The following is a 6,478-nucleotide window of genomic DNA, read 5'->3' on the forward strand; positions in this document are numbered from 1 at the left end:
TGCGGGTGGCACATAAAAGACACCATTTCGAGCGTGGCCATTTTTGTGCGGGTGACACGTAAAAGCACCCACTACACTCTCTGAGTGGTTGGCGTTAGGAAGGGCATCCAGCTGTAGAAACTCTGCCAAATTAGATTGGAGCCTGGCGTTGCTATCCGGTTTCACCAGTCCTCAGTCAAATCGTCCAACCCATGCTAGCATGGAAAGCGGACGTTAAACGATGATGATGATGATGATGATATATGTATGTATGAATATATATCTGTAAGTATATATAAATATATATATATACTTCTTAGACTCCATCATTACCACCATGTTGACATTCAGTTCATCGTGCTTGCACAAGTGGATGTTTTTTCTAGCAAAGGGTTGTGATACTGTCAACCATCAGTCCTTTGCCATCTCCTTCATAAGGCTCAGCATCCTAAGGTCAGTTTTCACCACCTCATTCCATGACTTTGTAGGTCTCCCAGTGCTGCTTTATGCAGTTGTAATCTCCAGTATCTACCACATACTTATATTAGCAACTTTCCCTCTTGTGCATTATACCAGATTCTGCTAATGTTCACTTTCTCTCTTAGATTGTGCTGTGTTGTTCATGTACACTAACACTATTCATCCAGTGAATCATGCTTGCTTCATTTTTTTCTAATTATTGCATTCAAGGCCTATGCCTCACAAACATGCACATACATCAACAACTCCTTGAACTTTTTCTAGCCCATTCTTACTCTGGCTACTATGCTTTCAGAACACCCATTGCCACTACTAATTAGGTCACATAGGTACCAAAAGCTATCAACTATTTGTTGTGGTTGCCCAGACATTTGAGAGAACCTGTTTTACAGTTGCTCTTTAGTGCTTACTGCATCTCTGTATATGAAATCTACCTTTCCATTTAGCTTTTCACTGATTCTGTATCTTTTATACATGCATGGTATGCAATGGATATGGAATTTTTACCCATGCCTTTTCTGCATATGAAGCATGACCATTTCCTTGATAATGATAAGGTCCTGTCTTCTTTTCTACTTAGTAAAACTTTACCCTTTGCAAAGTTTACTGTGAAGCATCTTGAGTCTAGGTTTTGCTTCCATATCTGAGATTTCTTCTAAACATCTTTGACGCATCTATAAGAACTAGGCCAGCAATGTCATTTTAAACTCATCACTGTACTCAGTGCTATCACTCACCAAGCTAACTGCACATGAATTGTACACTCAACAAAATTCACTCAGCTGCTCTTAGTTTCCTTAACAACTGCCAGACTATAGAGTGTGGAATTCTGTCAAAGACTTTCTGCAGGCTGACAAACATTACATAGAAGGGCTTATTCTTAGCAGAGTACTTCTGCATTTGTCTCTTCAGAAAGAGGGCATCAGTAGTTCTTGTTCTTGGCACAAACCCACACAGCATCTTAGTGAAGCTAATTCTATACTTAATCAGCTGCACTTGATGCTTTTATAGTTCCTCTCCCTAGTGCATCTCTACTGCTCTGGTAGCAGTTGACAATGATAATACCATATCAGACATCTTGTAATACCTAATTGACTATGCATGTGACTAGTGCATGACTGCCTCACCAGATATTTTTAGTCTCTCAGCGACAATATTTGCCTTCTTAGCTTTCATAACCTTCATTGTTTAATCTACCATACAGCTGTCAGCTTCAACGGGTGCTCCGCTATTGAGTCTACTGAGGTAAACTCTCTTTCCCATGCATTCTCCCTGTTTAACAGTCTCTCATAATAGTACTTCTATGTCTCTTTTATGTATTATTAAGGGCTAGTGCACTGATATCATTTTGAATGTTATTCTCTCCAATGATATCTCAACCTTTTCTGACACTGTTTTGCATGCATGGAAGATGGACGTTAAATGATGATGATGAATATCTTATACTTCTGCTCCTTATGGTTCAGAATATGTACCAATATACTGTTTTTTGTGTCACCCCTAGCTAAGCATACTTGATATTTAGCTTCTCTTTAGCCACTTGAAATGGGTCTCTAGCATGCTTTCTCATCCAAGCCTGTCCATTGTGCTTCACTCATTCCAAGCCTGTCTCTTAAGTTGTATGTTCCTATCTGTAGCATTACTCCACTTCTATCTCACCTTCTGTCTTGCTGGGACCTTGATCAGTTTCAGATCTAGGCAGTAATCCTCAGTAGATTGTTTTGCAGGAATTCCTAGTTTACCTCTATAAATTTCAGTTCCCTCATTGTCTCATCTTTCATGGACATCAACTAAGGCTCTTTCAGCTTCTATAACTCCCTTCTTCAAATTTTTGTTTTTGTTTTTTGACCATCTAGATTAGTGACTTCTGAAGTCACTAATCACTAATATTGTACATTCATCACAGGAGAAAGACTTAGCAATTACAACCATCAGGTTACCTCATTTCCTGGTAAGAATAAAGTCTCTCTGGTTTGTGTGTTCAGTTGGCAGGAAGAAGAGCAGGTCACTGGCCAGTTTCTTGGAGTTTGTATTGCTTAGGTCATTTACATCCAGGTCTACATAAGCATTGACCTTGCCTCATTCCTTGTACCATACCTATACCCACCAAGTATGCCATGAATGTGAGAGTATGTGTATTGCCAACACACATATAAACATATATGCTTGTATTTGTATATATTCATTATATGCAGATATACAAAGTATTCTGTTGTAGAGCTGTACAAAACAGCAGAATGTCCTTAGATGCCAAAAAATCAGCTTGAACTTGCAACCCAACAGTGGAAGTATTTACAAGGGAACAATGGCCCAAAAGATAGCACTGTTGGAACTATAAAAGGCTGAATGATAAAGGTCACTTTTAAATAAACTTGTCATGTATAGGTTAAATTCAAACCTCTCTCTTAGCTGTCATGCGTTAGGTGGCATTGTGGTGGGAGGTAGTGGAAGAGAGAAATTAAGAGATAATAAGGTGAAAATGAAGCCAGGTGTTGAAAGGTATGATCAGAGCAATGTAAGAAGTCTGAAGTTAATGAGTTTGTAAAATGCTGTGGTTGACAGTTATATACATACATGTATGTATAAACACATACATCATCGTGAGCATACCCCACTCTCTCTCTCTGTATATATGTATATATTCTTTTATCCTTTAACTTGTTTCAGTTAGGGTTTTAGTCAAAGAAATAGACCAAAGGACTTATTCTTTGTAAGTCTGGTACTTTTTCTATTGGTCTCTTTGGCTGAAGTTATGGGGACATAAACACATCAGCATTGGTTGTCAAGCGATGGAGTTGTGGGACTTCAGACATACACGCATAAATACACACACACACAAACATATATATATATATACATACACACACACACACACACACAAACATATATATATATACATACACACACACACAATGGGCTTCTTTCAGTTTCCATCTATATATACATATATGCTTGTATTTGTCTATCTGTAAACATTCTTTCAGTTTCCGTCACAAGGCTTTGGTCGGCACGACACTATATATACGCCTTCAAAACGTGGAGTAGATGGACAGGGACAACTGATGAAGGGAAATATTCTTTATGTTGCATGTCTCGTTTCTGTTTTTTTTTTTGTTGTTTGAAAAAAAGTTCGTTTTCTGTTTTCGTTTCTCATTGCGTTTAACGTTTTTTTGTGATGTCCTGTACCCATATATGTATGGATATGTACATATATGTATGGATATATGCATATATATATATATATATATATATATATATATATATATATATATATATATATATATATATATATGTTTCTTTATTGCCCACAGGGGGCTAAACGTAGAGAGGACAAACAAGGGGATAAAGTCGATTACATCGACCCCAATGCGTAACTGGTACTTAATTTAATCGATCCCGAAAGGATGAAAGTTAACGTCGACCTGGGCGGAATTTGAACTTAGAACGTAACGACAGAAGAAATACCGTTAAGCATTTCGCCCGGCGTGCTAACGTTTCTGCCAGCTCGCCGTCTATATATTGAAATGAGATTTCAATTCGCAATTACTTAGAAATCTTGTTACAATCCTTTATTCTATAGGCGCAAAGGATAAAATTTTGAAGGCGGAGGTGGGTAAGTCGATTACATCATTCGCAGTGCCCAACTGGTACCAATTTCATCGCAACCTAAAAGGATGAAAGCAAAGTCGACCACGGCAGAATTTGAACTCAGAATGTAAAGACGAATGAAATATATTTGTTCTGCCAGTTTACCATCTTGTGACTTTTCAGCATTTACATAAATATTACTGATGCATACACATATATATAAAACTGTATACATACATTCTTGATGATGTTTACAGACACAACTACTTGCACATACATTCTTGATGATGTTTACAGACACAACTACTTGCACACACAATTAAATGTGTTCGTACATATTCATATATATTACCTACATATATCTGAAACCTTTCATGTACATGAGTGTCCATCTCCGCTCACCTTCAAATCCAAGCTTGCACGTATGTGCGCACACATTTGCATTCAAATACATACACATATTTATATCAATATATTCCACATAAACGCATTGTTACTCACACCTACAGATACACACCTGTACGTACACAAATTTATATTAAAAGCACACCAATACACTTGAGTATGTAACAGAGATACATAAAAGGGAACAAGTAAACAAGGCGAGAAAACAAAAAACCGGTGTTCTTCAAATGAAATCCTTTATGATATTTGTTCTACTCTGAGTTACAGACATTTGTCATTCTCCCCATCAAAAATGGAATGGACCACTAATAGACTTACAGGAAATTTGTAACTAACGATGCTATTGTTCACTAAATGTAATATAAAACAAATAAATAGGTCTGCTCAATCAAGGCTTACCTGGGGTTCAACAGCAACAACCCAGTAATTTACGAAGATTGACTAAAGTGAAATTAATGTTTCTGGCCAAATTCCCCACTGACACGATGAATAATAACAATACATTCTGCAAACAGAAATGCGAGATAATTAATTAATAGTGATAATCACAACAGAGAGAGACAGAGAGGAAAATATTTTGCGGCAATCGAAAGATTGCCTATTTTGCAATACAACTTTTATACATGATCAGACGGTAGAACATCGTACCTAATTGGAGTGTTGTTTTTATTAGTGTTGTGAGGATCGCAGGTTCAAATCCCTCTGTGAATATCATTGCGAGCCAACATCGGAGTTATTGTGTGGCGGTTCGATCTGCTGGAAATAGCAGTCAAACCTCACTCTACCGTCTTAAATTAAGAAATTGATATGACAGGAATACGTTTGATTCATAAGTTTGTTCGACCAGACCTGATCTGGGCTAAGCAACTAAATTTATGTGATAGATTATAACAACAATTAACTTCTCAATGTAACATAACATATATCCTCACACACACTAGCAACTATAAGCAATTGATGAGAAGAGTAGCCGTTTATATCTCTTTCCTCCGAACTTTATTTTTAAATAATTTTCTTCGTGACCCACGAAGGATGAACAGAAAAAGTAATCTGAGAAATTTGAACTCAGAACGTAAAGCGAGGTAACCAAATAGCGCAAAATAATTAGTTCGGCGCTCTGCCGACTTTAACATTTACTATTCTAAATAGAGATTAAATAACAGAAATAAGGGGGAAAAATGTACGAACTTTTAACGTCTTCTTTAGTCAAGGAACCAAGGTGGCTGTTTGCCTGCGTATGTTAACATATGTGTGTGCGTATGTATGTATATAAATGGAAAGTCAACAAACGGTGATACAATAGTTTCAGCTTCTTGTTTATAACTTCATTGGGGAACCGTCGTCACTTCCGCTACTAAAAATGCAGATCAATGATTGGATGAAAAAAAAACTGATATGGCTTTTCGTCGTTAAGGGGTTTACCTTTACCATGACGACACAAAACGCGTCTACACATGCTCTGTTATGTATAATCAGTTGTTCTCTACGAAGTTTTGCCCCGTATGAGAAATTAATTTATGCTGTTAAAAATTCGACTATTCTTTACATTAATATTCCTCTTTTCATTTTCATTATTAATTAGAGTAAAAAAGCAAAAAAGCAAAAAAGAAAAGAAAAAAATAATTGTATTGAAAATAAAATTCGTAAACTAAGATAAGATTCATGTTAAGCTATTTATTTCTTCGAAAGAGCGAATGCATTAATCAGAAGACGTAGATTCCACAGCGTAGCGTAATATCACAAAATCTTGTCTCTCCAATGAATCTGAATCGTGTCAATTTAAAAGAGTTGTAACTTACTGAAAACAAATTGTCAGTTAGACATATAGCAATAATGATAATTGTTTCTAACAATTATCATTAAAAGGGCCTAAAATTTACAAAGGGGCAAGTCGATTAAACCGACCTAATTACTTGAGTGGTTCTTTATTTTATCTATCCCAGAAAGACAAAAAAACAAAAAACAATGTTGACGTCAGCGATATTTGAACTCAAAATTTAAAAAGCCCAAACTAAATTTTGAAAAT

At 36.4% G+C, this 6,478-nt stretch overlaps 1 protein-coding gene across 6 annotated transcripts in view; it reads right to left on the reverse strand.

Annotated features, from left to right (window-relative positions):
• LOC106874333 (coiled-coil domain-containing protein 171) overlaps nucleotides 1-5,797 on the reverse strand; it is a 187,288-nt gene extending 181,491 nt beyond the window's left edge. For 3 of the 6 annotated variants that reach the window (XM_014922032.2, XM_014922028.2, XM_014922026.2), the window contains exons 1-2: nucleotides 5,641-5,797; nucleotides 4,852-4,957 (exon numbers count right to left, since the gene is read on the reverse strand). The gene's annotated coding sequence lies outside the window, so the exon portion shown is untranslated. The remainder of the gene's footprint in view (nucleotides 1-4,851; nucleotides 4,958-5,640) is intronic. The other 3 variants (XM_014922033.2, XM_014922031.2, XM_014922027.2) reach the window with 1 other exon arrangement.
• Between the last annotated feature and the right edge of the window lie 681 nt (nucleotides 5,798-6,478).

This window comes from Octopus bimaculoides, chromosome 2 (assembly GCF_001194135.2).
Source record: "Octopus bimaculoides isolate UCB-OBI-ISO-001 chromosome 2, ASM119413v2, whole genome shotgun sequence".
Taxonomy (NCBI): Eukaryota; Metazoa; Mollusca; class Cephalopoda; order Octopoda; family Octopodidae; genus Octopus; species Octopus bimaculoides.